The sequence below is a fragment of the Hakea prostrata genome, chromosome 1, assembly GCF_041222555.1.
Source record: "Hakea prostrata isolate BN-2017 chromosome 1, UWA_Hpros_2, whole genome shotgun sequence".
Classification (NCBI taxonomy): Eukaryota; Viridiplantae; Streptophyta; class Magnoliopsida; order Proteales; family Proteaceae; genus Hakea; species Hakea prostrata.
Window position 1 is genome coordinate 65424434 of NC_142600.1, and position 13902 is coordinate 65438335.

The window sequence follows — 13902 nt, forward strand, 5'->3', positions numbered from 1 at the left end:
GTCAACAATTATTCACCTAGATATTTTTTAATAAGTATGTAGATGTAATAAACAACTTAGTCTATTTTGTTGATAACATATTAAAAATTAAAAAAATAATTTATGTTTACTAAATTGCAACAATAAAAGAAATAAGAAATAATATAAAACTAAGTGGTTTGATTGGATCAAAGACTCAAAATCAAAATCAATGCCAAAATCAGAATTAGGATCAGAAAGACTCAAGATCAGAATCAATGTCAAAATTAGGATCAGAATAAAACTAAGGTCAGACATAATGATTTTCATCTTTGCCCAAGATCAAGAAAGTTCCTTTTGGTACGACGTCAATGGTTGTAAAATGAACAGACATACTAACTCTCATCTTTGCCCAATATTAAAAAAAAATTATGACAATTTGCAATTGATTTCCAGCAATTGAAACTTTATGTGAAAGTCATACAATATTGTATGGAAATCTATTACACAAGACCGTCAAACCAATCGCTTTGGTCGGTTGGATCGAGATTTCATTCATAATTGAAATCTGGCTTCATCGTCATGCTCATGGCTCAAGCAATTTCATCAAATCTTCTGCTCCTGACAAAAGATATGTTTGGTACTGCTTGTTTAAGAAAGATCCAAATTTGAAATTGACAACTGAAACCCAATCAAACAAGTCAAAAAGGGAAGACGTAGGTATTTAACATTCGTATTGTAGACTTGAAAAAATAACAAAGCATTAAATAGACATAAATTCACCATTTGTATAGGCTATCAAGTCACAACCACCTACATAATACAACCAAATATCCGTTCGAATTCGAGGATAGAGTATGTTTGAATAGAAATATCAAATACACAATCAATTTCCAAGCTATAATCAATTATTTTAGATACCTATAAGTCAACAATAAAGAAGAAACTGTGAGCAGAATTGCACTATCGCATACAGAGTGCACTTCTGAAATCTGAAGACTATTTTAAATGAATCCAAAAGTATCCTGCATGGTTTACTCGTTCAATGAAGTGCAAGTTTCTCTTGGTACCAAACCATGAAGTTAGGATCTACACCACAATTTCCTAATTACATTGTATTAAAAAGAATTTGAAATCACATAAACAATTTTCTTTAAAAATACACCAAGTGCTTTGAAACTCATAGATGGTGAGAAAGTAGAAATCATCATTTTCTACCAAATAAAATAGGGATAATTACTATTGTTCCCTTGTACTTTGGTTTTATTACTAATTAAATAATTTTTTTTTGAAATTACTACTGCCCCCTCACTTCTAATGGTGTTAAGTGGCTGTTAACATCAAATATGTAATGTCTATTTTGCCCTTCATTAAAATTAAGAAGTAAAAAATATAACATACTCCTCATTTATAGAAACTATGTCGAATGTCAATTGTATCCTTATAAAATTATATTTTATAATCAATTTTGGATTTGATGGGATCACACACTTATGGTTGTTAAAACTCTCATGTTCCACTTAAATTTTTCACAATTACAATGATGAAAGTTTTCAAACAAATTAGTATATAAGATGTTAATTGATAGGAAATTTAGTAACATGCATAACGGTCAACATATATTAATTGATTTTCAATTTCCAACTTTCAATTACATTTAATATTTCCTAATATTTTATTTTAATTTTTATTTTAAGTTTTATTTTATTTATTTATTTATTTATTATTTTTTTTGTCAACTCCAGTTTCCAAGGCTTTGCCCTGACTAATCCGGTGTTCAACCAAGGTCGCAGACTTGGCTGTAGTGGGTGAGTCTCCCAGCGGGATTTTTTGCATCCACAAGGTTTCAATACCGGAACCTTGCTTAAGCGGACCAAGTTACTTACCACTTGGACCAACCCGTTGGTTATTTTAAGTTTTATTTAATCACACATTTCCTTTATTCGGTGATTTTTTTTAGAGAAGAAAAATCAAAATTTTCCTTTATTTGGATGCTTCTTTTTAGAAAAGAAAAGTAAATAAAGTTTATTTTTTCCTATAGTTAATGAAGGGTAGTATTATAACTTAACAAAATAGTAAATAAGTAAAGAGATAACTAGCGACAGGGATTGGTCCAAATGGTAAGCAGCTTGGTCCACTTAAGCAAGGTTCCAGTATCGAAACCTTGTGAATGCAAAAAATCCCTGCTGGGAGACTCACCCACCACAGCCAGGTGTGCGACGGGTCAAACTCCGGATTAGTTAGGGCAAAGGCTTGGAAACCAGGGTTGGCAAAAAAAAAATCCGCAAGGTTATTTTTGAGATTTTGAAAAAAATATATAGATGAAATATCATCAGTAAACTAACAGAACGAACTTAATAAAAATCAGTGTACAGATTACCAAAAACAAAAATCAGAGTACAAGGAGACAATAGTAATAATCCCAATAAAATAAAATAGGGTAAATATCACTTACCTCCCCTCTTACCTGGACAAATAGCACTTACACCCCCTCTTACTTGAATAATATCACTTACCTCCCCTCTTACCTAGCAAATATATCAAACACCTCCCCTCTATTAACTTTCTCGGTTAAATTTAACTTTTACTGTTATATATTTTTCTAAAACCCCAAATTACCCTTGGCTAAAAATATTTTTTTAGTTTAAACCCTAAATTATCATGATCACCATGACAGTTAAAATACTAAATTACCTTCAATTAAAATAATTGTTAAAAACCAAAATACCATAGTTAAAATTCAAATTATCTTTAATTATTAAAGCCCAACATACCATTTTGATAATTCAATATTGAAATTGCATTTTGATATCAAGCCGTTGGTGTTTTTTTAGTTGTTTGATTAAATAAAAAAAATAAAAAAAGGGCATGTTGGGGTTTTAATAATTAAAGATAATTTTGATTTTAAGTATGGTATTTTATTTTTTAACAATTATTTTAATTGAAGGATAATTTAGTATTTAGCTACTAGGGTGATTAAAGTAATTTAGAGTTTAAATTTAAAAAATATTTTCAGCCAAGGGTATTTTGGGGTTTTAGAAAAATATTTAACGGTAAAAAATTTAACCGAGAAAGTTAACAGAAGGGAGGTGTTTGATATATTTGTTAGGTAAGAGGGGAGGCAAGTGATATTATCCAAGTAAGAGGGGATATAAATGCTATTTGTCTAGTTAAGAGGGGAAGTAAATGATATTTACCCAATAAAATAAAATACCAAGGCAGAGTTGTAATTAAAAAAATATTAAATTAATTTGTATTTTATTATTCTAAAACATTGTTTTTTTTTTTTTATCATCTTTCTATTATCAAAAATTATTAAATAAAAAGAAAGAAAAGACATTCGTCCAATCTGAAAGGAGATAATTCAGGAGAGTGAACAGTGTGCTTAAAGGAGATGAAAGAATGAACGTTTGAATGTTAATTCGAGTTTTCCAAGTAGACCATTAACCTAGCCATTTAACTTGTAAATTAGAGGTAAGAAGTTCAAATTGGAAGTTGTTGTTATGAACTTATAATTGAAGCAAAATGATGAAACAAAGGGCTTTCAATTTAGCTTGCAGCAACTATGTCCCCAGATAGGTTACTAGAAGGCGGTGAGGGCGAAGTGTTATTTCAAATCTATTTGATTAAGTAAATAGAATGATATATTTAGGGCTTGTTTGGTTACATGAATCTAGAGATTTGAAATCTTTAGATTAATAAATGGGAGATTTATATCTGTTTGATTGTGTGAATCTTGGAGTCATGAAATCTAGGGATTCACCTTTTTACACTAAAAACTTGAATTTGTAGATTTTTCTACCATAAAAGCGCTAAATATTTGAACCATGACTCTATAGATGTTTCTTTAGGATGAATCTATAGATTTCATTCAAAAAACTCAGGCTAACCAAACAATTAATTTTATGAACCATGACTCCATAAAATTGAAATCTATAGATTTGAACTCTGTAGATTTTTGAAATCTCCTAACTTTAGTACCCAAACAGGTCCTACTTAATCAAATGGATTTTTAATGACACTTGGCCCTCACTCATACTATCACTAGCTAACACAATCAACCCACTTTCTTTTTCTTTTCATATACTTGATCTAGCATGTCAGTAATATGCCGAAAACAAGATTTATTTGTGAACTTCATATAGTATATTTCATTTTGAGGATATTTTTTAATTGCAAATTAGTAACATACCTTTTAAAATATATGATGTTGGTTACCTCCAATCCCTCAAAATGGTATACCATTCTTGTCTGCACTCCATATAACTCTACTACACAATTATTTAGCATTCGTTATAGATAAAATTTTATGATATTAAGAGTCTTCTTCTTCGATAGAAGATATCTGTATGTCATGGATAAAATAACTACTTAAATCATCTAGATTAAATGACAATTGATTTCAAGCATGTCACTTCCATGAGGGATGGGATTGAGAGACTAACAACCTGATTGAACCTTCAAAAGAAAAATAGATTTGACCCAAAAAAAGAAAAGAAAAATAGATATACAATGAATACCTACCCTCTTAGCTTTAAAAATATGGAAATTTCCCATTATCTTCTTTGGTGACTTGACTAAACAGTCTTGCTGCATATTCAAACTTGAATATTAACCCTTTTGCAAGGGGTTCTATAAACTTTTTTGGTCTCTTCCTCATTCTTTACTATTTCTAGCTCCCCTTAGGACCAATGGGCCATGTATCCTTATTGCCTGCTAGTCCCATGTCACATATAGTGTTATGGTGAACCAAATTCTTGTATCTAACTCAAAGATGGACTTGCATAGGCACATTTTGGTGAACAATCCGAATGATTCCATTTGGGAGATTTCGGATTCCATTAAGTTGGTCTGAGTTTCCCCTCACCATATTAACCCACGGAACCTGATTCTTTAATCAGACTGAGAAAGGATAATTGTCTCAAGACTTCTGATCTTCTACAAGTATCTTCTACAGTTGCTAATTCAGCAACTGTAACAAAATTGGATAACTGGCTTAATTTATACATGCTGGTGGACGTGCCGGAGTGGTTATCGGGCATGACTAGAAATCATGTGGGCTTTGCCCGCGCAGGTTCGAATCCTGCCGTTCACGTTTTTGGAATTTTTTTGCATGATTCTTACTGATTAAAATAAATTTTATTATAATCTATGAAATCTGATCTCTTTTTCTTTCCTCTTTCTCTTTTTTCTTTTATAACATTCTACAAAATCTAATCAAGAATGTGTAAATAGGCAAAAAGATCATTATTTCAGGGAAGCAGCTAATCAGCCGAATTGGCTTACCCAGATCAGTATTGGTGATCCTGATTGCGATTCTGGGTCAGCATCAAATCAGAGAATCGATTCTTTTACCCAAATCAAAGCATGAGTTCTTTTACCAAAACCAAAATGGGAAAAATTCAAAGCATCAACTCCACCCAAAGTGGCATCCTCTATAGTATGATTCAGTTAATTGAGTCACCTTAAAAGTTTTGTGGGATTCAATGGTTTTAGAGAAGCGCATAGAATAAAGTGGAAGGCGATCTGGTTCTAGTTCAATCCTGCTTGAATTTAGGGACGTGAGTGATGGTTTGATCCAGCAAATAATGTTTAGACTACATGGTCTGATCCAGTTTTGCAGTCTACTTGGCTGAGTAGAAAATCAGTGTTTCACCAAAGATTCCACTGCACATACCAGAAGTACAAGGGGAAATATTCGGAATGGAAACCAATAAGCAAATAGGAGGTGTTTCTCCAAAATACAAAATTATGGGAGTATTCCAAACAATGAAGTTAGGATCAGATTGTAAATCAATGAACATTGAAAACATCCATCAGCTTGCAAACCTGATCCCGAAGTTTTTCGCAGAAGCAAATGCCAAGGGGTGCAATTTTCTTAGGCACCCTTGGCTATTTCAATACGTTGATCTCAGGCAACAATTGAGGTCCTGCAACCATTGCACCATGACCCACCCCTAAAACATCCATCAGTTTTCTGGAACAAAAAATCAGCAAGTTGAATTGCTGGTAAACACCATATGCCAAGATTATATATGTATGTGAATGGTTTCTTTAGTGCCAAATGAAACATGAAGGATTGATCTCCAATCAAGTAAATGCTTCTCGAAGTTTTGTAGGTAATTCAAGGTCAGGCTCCAATTCATCAAGTGGCAAAAAGTAGTTGTCCACCATGTCTTTAGATACTTGATTCAAACTTGGAGGATCCCACTGAGAATTGCAAATTTCAATTAGACTCATTAGCAATATCATCTCTAAACTTTTTCTGTTCATCATATGCAAGAAGTGTGTATGGAAAATACCTTCGGTGCATGGTCCTTGTCCAGCAATTGTGCCCGAACACCCTAACAAAATACATAAAGTAAGAAACATAATATTAATAAACTACAAACCGTTTCGGTGAGTATGATGAGCAAGCGGTTGATACCTCACAGAAATTATTGGGGAACTCTCCTAAAATCCCTTGAAGAGACATTCGATACTCACGAATCAGGCACTGATAATCATGAGTCTGGAATCTAAATCAGTCGCTAGCATTGGAGCATGTTAAAAGGACATGCTAGTTGTGCATAATTAAGCAAAAAGATACAAGTAACATGGGACTCACCGATCGTAAAGAAACCTTAAAGCTCAAAGGTAAGGCTTCCTTTAGTTTCTTAAGTGCTGAAGTACACCAATCATTGTTTGATCCAGTTGCCTCCTTTTCCTGAGAAAATTCAATTTATTTGAAATATAATCACCTAGTCTGTTAAAATGTTCTAAACGAGCTCTATTTGAAAACTAGAAGTGTTTCTCCCTACAATTCATGTAAGGCAAGTGCCAACCAATCCAGAACATAAGATAGGGGACCCTCAGTATTGATCTCTTCAGCTCACTTTCACATTCCACCTCAATTGGGTGAAGCAGCCATTCTTTCATTGTTACAATGAATTCATAATTTACCAAAAATGGAAGGGCAAAACTTGTGTATCCCCTTTGAGCCATTGACTATGCTGCCACAATGATATACTCAATTGGACATCCAAACAAATGCATCAACCATATGAATATATATTGTTAGAAAACAAGCATTAAATAATCAAAACAGCAGCTGAACTTGAACAAAGAAAAGAGAGAAGAAGAAGAAGAGAAGAGAGATGAAGAACTAGTAGAAGAAGCTCATGATTTTTGCTTAAGAGTCTAGAATCACAGAGCACTTTTATTTATAGCTTCTAATGAATCTAATACAACTAGAGAGACAAGTAATTGTCCTCTAGAAAAAGGAAACAAAATATTACAGCTTTAGTAACTTCCTAACTCCTACAATAGAAAGTTCTGAAAGTAGAAACTACCACAAAAATAGAAACTATGCTTTCTAAAAACTCCCAAAACTTATGTAGCAAGACTCCCACATTAGAAATAAAAAATATAATGAAAACAATAGCATAATACTGTTCACGTTAACAGTAAAACTTCCAAATTTTCATATACTTCAACACTCCCCCCCCCCCCAAGCTGGAGTGTACACAAAGAAAACTTCAGCTTGCACGATAAGAATAAATTTGAAAAGTAGCACCAATCTTAAATCGTGTAGCAATGGCAAATGTCGATAAACACTGAGAAAACTTCACATAGGAGATAATCAACACCAACTTAAAAAAAAAAAAAAAAAAAAAAAAACTTTAATTCTTCATGTCAATAGAACCATCCAATATTGAGAACAATTGACGATGTTGAAGACAAACAAACTCCGTAAGTATAGCAGGATCAAAGACACTATCCATATAATGCCAGTAGTAGGGAGAAATATCCACACTAGATCTTCAAAATTGTAACTCCAAAGTCAAAATAAATGCTTCACAAGAACACAAGTAATAGGTAGGCAAAAAGCATTATCCACGTCCACGCTAAATCTTCAAAATTGAAACTCAAATCTCCATATAAATGCTTGACAAGAAGGCAAGTAACAGATAAAGTATGGGTAGGTAAAAGATAATATTGATTATTGTGGACCAAGTAGGTAGGTAAAAGACAGTATAGGTTACTGTGGACCAAGTAGGTAAGGTAGTATGGGATAGTATGGGTTACTGCGGACCAAGTAGGTAAGGTAAAAGACAGTATGGGTTACTGTGGACCAAGTAGTTAGGTAAAGGACAATATAGGTTACTGCAGACCAAGTAGGTAAGATAAAAGACAGTATGGGTTACTACAGACCAAGTAGTTAGCTAAAGGACAATATAGGTAAAGTGTTGTAATTTGAAAAAATTATTGCTCAGAAGGTTATCTTCATTCATAGGCCCCGATGGGGTATATATAGTTACAATCTGAGTAAATCCTATTCTGAGTAGGATAAGGAAATACAAAACAAATATAATAGAAAAAACATAAAAGGATATAACTAAAAAAGGAGTCTACTCCAATTAGGAAACCTTAATTATACTTTCAACACTCCCCCTCAAGTTGAGGCATGAATATCACACATGCCCAACTTGACCAAAATAGTATAAAACATCTGTCCAGGTAAACATCTGCAACTTGATCTTCAAACTTCATTAATAGCTTATAGATTTTGATAAGTTGATTTACATAATTTCATAGGGGGCGCCCCCAAAGCCCCCCGGGGCGAGGAAGAGCACGCCCAAAGATAAAAACAACCCCCCATAAAACGAAAGCAATACCAACCATTAAAAAAAATGGTCCCCACAAACTATTATTAAAAGAAGGAAGAGGCCACCCCCAGCACGGGGGAACCTTTGGGGGGGTTAAGACACGCCCCCCAGGGAGAGACACGCCCACCGGACCAAACGCCGGAGAGGCGGAGGGAGCCAAGAGTGTCCCCTCGTTTATTTTATTCATTTTCTGGGATTTTGGAAACAAATAATATCAATAAGGGGAACGCAAGGGAAGAAGAGTAGAGGGTATGGGTTAAAGGGCCCACGCGGACGGGGGGCAGTTTGCGTAGGTTGGTTGGTGGGGTCTGTTTCAAGTTGGGGGCATGTATTATCCCTATTTTATATGATTAATTTACCATATTTCCATATATTTACAATTGTTTTATATCAATTTACCCTAATATGATATGAAAATGAATATGTTGCACCCTTTCCTTTAATTTCTATAATTATGGTGATTTTATATATTTTCTAACAAATTCTAATTAAGATTTATTACTTTTACGTGTAGGAAATTATCAATCAAATCTGGGTATTATTGCAAGAGTCCTACCTCAAGTAAAAAACATAGAGAGAATGAGTCCTTGCATGCTTCTATGTTTTATTTCCTATTTAGGATTTGATCAAAGAAGGGAAAAGAGGAAGAACAATCCAATTCAAATAAGAAAGACGGAAGAATCCCGTTTTTGAGTGTCTCTGTCCAGTTTGATCAATATCTTCATCGGACGGTCATCTGGTGTCCGATGGAGCCGAGTTTTGGAGGAGAGCTTCATGACTTATTGGTCTTCAAATCCAACGGTGGGATTATGCATTGGAGATCTCTAAGTTAATCCGATTTATACGTCAAAACACTCCTTGGTTAAGTCAGATAAGAACTCTGAGTTTGATTCAAACTCTAAGTTTAATTAATCTATAAAATGATAGCAAACTCCAGGAAGAGGAGGAGGACGTTTTTGGGAGCTTTGGAAGAGCATGGAGGTTGAACCAGAAGACGTTAGATGGCTTTGGAGATCTGAAGCTTGGGAATAAGTTTTTCTTCATCTTCTTTCAATGTTCTTGAACTCTTCTTTAATGTTTTTAATTTCAAGTATGAACTAATTTAGTTTTTCTAGGGATCAGATGTAGCCTATCTTTGAATTTCCACTATTAAATTCATCAATATAATTTTGAATATTGTTCCTTTGATTGAGTTTTTACTTCTATTCTTCATGCTTTTGATTAATTGGCCACTAATCAACTGATTTGTTAATCATAATGAACTGAGAGGGGATTTATGTGTTTAGTTCATTGGAGTAAAGCCATGAATTACATGTAGGATAGAGATATACTTACATGGTTTGTGTAGTTGTTACATGGGAATCCATAGAATTTAATGATTTCTCAGTTGTTGTAACCCACATAGAAATATAGTGGGTTAGCAATTGAGGGAATTTCTATTAGTATTTGAGAGACTAGTAGATAGGGAAGGGAATCTCGACTATCAATCAGTAAAATATTTCTCAAATTATAAAGAGGGAGAAAAGGGTGGGAATGCTTAGTTATGGTGAAATCTGACCCCTAGGTCTTTAGCAATTAATAATCTAAATTTAACTTTCAATTTGCAATATATTCTTGAATAATTATCTTCCTTATTATTTTTTCAAATAAAATTGGTATAATTAATTTGGTATTTAATCTATTCGAGGGATCGATCTTTTATCATTATATTACTTGTTACGACAGCGTACACTTGCGTTGTTATTTTTTACAACAATTATGTCTGCCTTATAGACTTCCATTTGCTTTGTCCTCATCTTTGCTGCAACTTTAGGTTTGCAAAGAAGAACACCCAAGAAAAAAGGTAGAGTTTTCAAATGTTGAGAAGACTAATTTCTGCGCAAATTTGAGGGAAAATATATTTTTGGGGTAGCAATTGCCAGGGTACAACAGCAAAAATGAAACTTTTGATTTATAGCAATGTTAGATCTTTAAAGGGAAAGTTTGCCAAGGGACAATCTCCAAAGTTAAGGGAGAATTTGTAAAAATAAGTGACAATCTAAATCACCTAATATAAATCCAGAAGAGTCCTATAGAAACAAGAGTCCTAAAACAAAACTAAGGAGATAGAGTTTTAATGATTTTGAAACTTATCTAAATAGTATATTATATTATATTATATATTTTTTAAAAACAAAATCCAACAATCCCCCACAAGAGACCGTCAAACCAATCACTTTGGTTGGTTGGATCGAGATCTCATTCATAATTGAAATCTGGCTTCATTGTCATGCTCATGGCTCAAGCAATTTCATCAAATCTTCTGCTCCTGACAAAAGATATGTTTGGTACGGCTTGTTTAAGAAAGATCCAAATTTGAAATTGACAACTGAAACCCAATCAAACAAGTCAAAAAGGGAAGACGTAAGTATTTAACATTCGTATTGTAGACTTGAAAAAATAACAAAGCATTAAATAGACATAAACTCACCATTTGTGTAGGCTATCAAGTCACAACCACCTACAAAATACAACCAAATATCCGTTCGAATTCGAGGATAGTGCATGTTTGAATAAAAATATCAAATACACAATCAATTTCCAAGCTATAATCAATTATTTTAGATACCTATAAGTCAACAATAAAGAAGAAACTGTGAGCAGAATTGCACTATGGCATATAGAGTGCACTTCTGAAATCTGAAGACTATTTTAAATGAATCCAAAAGTATCCTGTATGGTTTACTCGTTCAATGAAGTGCAAGTTTCTCTTGGTACCAAACCATGAAGTTAGGATCTACACCACAATTTTCTAATTACATTGTATTAAAAAGAATTTGAAATCACATAAACAATTTTCTTTAAAAATACACCAAGTGCTTTGAAACTCATAGATGGTGAGAAAGTAGAAATCATCATTTTCTACCAAATAAAATAGGGATAATTACTATTGTTCCCTTGTACTTTGGTTTTATTACTAATTAAATAAATTTTTTTTGAAATTACTGTTGCCCCCTCACTTCTAATGGTGTTAAGTGGCTGTTAACATCAAATATGTAATGTCTATTTTGCCCTTCATAAAATTAAGAAGTAAAAAATATAACATACTCCTCATTTATAGAAACTATGTCGAATGTCAATTGTATCCTTATAAAATTATATTTTATAATCAATTTTGGATTTGATGGGATCACACATTTATGGTTATTAAAACTCTCATGTTTCACTTAAATTTTTCACAATTACAATGATGAAAGTTTTCAAACAAATTAGTATATAAGATGTTAATTGATAGGAAATTTAGTAACATGTATAACCGTCAACATATATTAATTGATTTTCAATTTCCAACTTTCAATTACATTTGATATTTCCTAATATTTTATTTTAATTTTTATTTTAAGTTTTATTTTATTTATTTATTTTTTTTTTTTTCAACTCCGGTTTCCAAGGCTTTGCCCTGACTAATCCGGTGTTCGACCAAAGACCTGGCTATGGTGGGTGACTCTCCCAGCGGGATTTTTTGCATCCACAAGGTTTCAATACCAGAATCTTGCTTAAGCGGACCAAGTTACTTACCACTTGGACCAACCCGTTGGTTATTTTAAGTTTTATTTAATCACACATTTCCTTTATTCGGTGATTTTTTTTAGAGAAGAAAAATCAAAATTTTCCTTTATTTGGATGTTTCTTTTTAGAAAAGAAAAGTAAATAAAGTTAATTTTTTCCTATAGTTAATGAAGGGTAGTATTATAACTTGACAAAATAGTAAATAAGTAAAGAGATAACTAGCAACAGGGATTGGTCCAAATGGTAAGCAGCTTGGTCCACTTAAGCAAGGTTCCAGTATCGAAACCTTGTGGATGCAAAAAATCCCTGCTGGGAGACTCACCCACCACAGCCAGGTGTGCGACGGGTCAAACTCCGGATTAGTTAGGCAAAGCCTTGGAAACTGGGGTTGGCAAAAAAAAATCTGCAAGGTTATTTTTGAGATTTTGAAAAAAATATATAGATGAAATATCATCAAGTAAACTAACGAACGAACTTAACGGTAAGGAGCATTAGTAATTGTAGACAAAATTAAAGGTTGAATTAATAATTTTAAAAACTAAAGGAGATAAAGTAGTAAAAAAAATCAGTGTACAGATTACAAAAAACAAAAATCAGAGTACAAGGAGACAATAGTAATAATCCCAATAAAATAAAATAAAATACCATGGCAGAGTTGTAATTAAAAAAATATTAAATTAATTTGTATTTTATTAGTCTAAAACATTGGTTTTTTTTTTTTTTATCATCTTTCTATTATCAAAAATTATTAAATAAAAAGAAAGAAAAGACATTCGTCCAATCTGAAAGGAGATAATTCAGGAGAGTGAACAGTGCGCTTAAAGGAGATGAAAGAATGAACGTTTGAATGTTAATTCGAGTTTTCCAAGTAGACCATTAACCTAGCCATTTAACTTGTAAATTAGAGGTAAGAAGTTCAAATTGGAAGTTGTTGTTATGAACTTATAATTGAAGCAAAATGATGAAACAAAGGGCTTTCAATTTAGCTTGCAGCATCTATGTCCCCAGATAGGTTACTAGAAAGCGGTGAGGGCGAAGTGTTATTGAAAATCTATTTGATTATGTAAATAGAATGATATATTTAGGGTTTGTTTGGTTACATGAATCTAGAGGTTTGAAATCTTTAAATTAATAAATGGGAGATTTATATCTGTTTGATTGTGTGAATCCTGGAGTCATGAAATCTAGGGATTCACCTTTTTACACTAAAAACTTGAATTTGTAGATTTTTCTGCCATAAAACCGCTAAATATTTGAACCATGACTCTATAGATGTTTCTTTAGGATGAATCTATAGATTTCATTCAAAAAACTTAGGCTAACCAAACAATTAATTTTATGAACCATGACTCCATAAAATTGAAATCTATAGATATGAACTCTCTAGATTTTTGAAATCTCCTAACTTTAGTACCCAAACAGGCCCTTACTTAATCAAATGGATTTTTAATGACACTTGGCCCTCACTCATACTATCACTGGCTAACACAATCAACCCAATTTCTTTTTCTTTTCATATACTTGATCTAGCATGTCAGTAATATGCCGAAAACAAGATTTATTTGTGAACTTCATATAGTATATTTCATTTTGAGGATATTTTTTTAATTGCAAATTAGTAACATACCTTTTAAAATATATGACGTTGGTTGCCTCCAATCCCTCAAAATAGTATACCATTCTTGTCTGCACTCCATATAACTCTACTACACAATTATTTAGCATTCGTTATGGATAAAATTTTATG

At 32.7% G+C, this 13902-nt stretch overlaps 1 non-coding gene across 1 annotated transcript; it reads left to right on the forward strand.

Moving 5' to 3' along the window:
* Nucleotides 1-4971: 4971 nt before the first annotated feature.
* TRNAS-AGA (transfer RNA serine (anticodon AGA)) lies at nt 4972-5053 on the forward strand. The gene has a single exon. It is a non-coding gene; the product is annotated as a tRNA-Ser (tRNA).
* The last annotated feature ends 8849 nt before the right edge of the window (nt 5054-13902 follow it).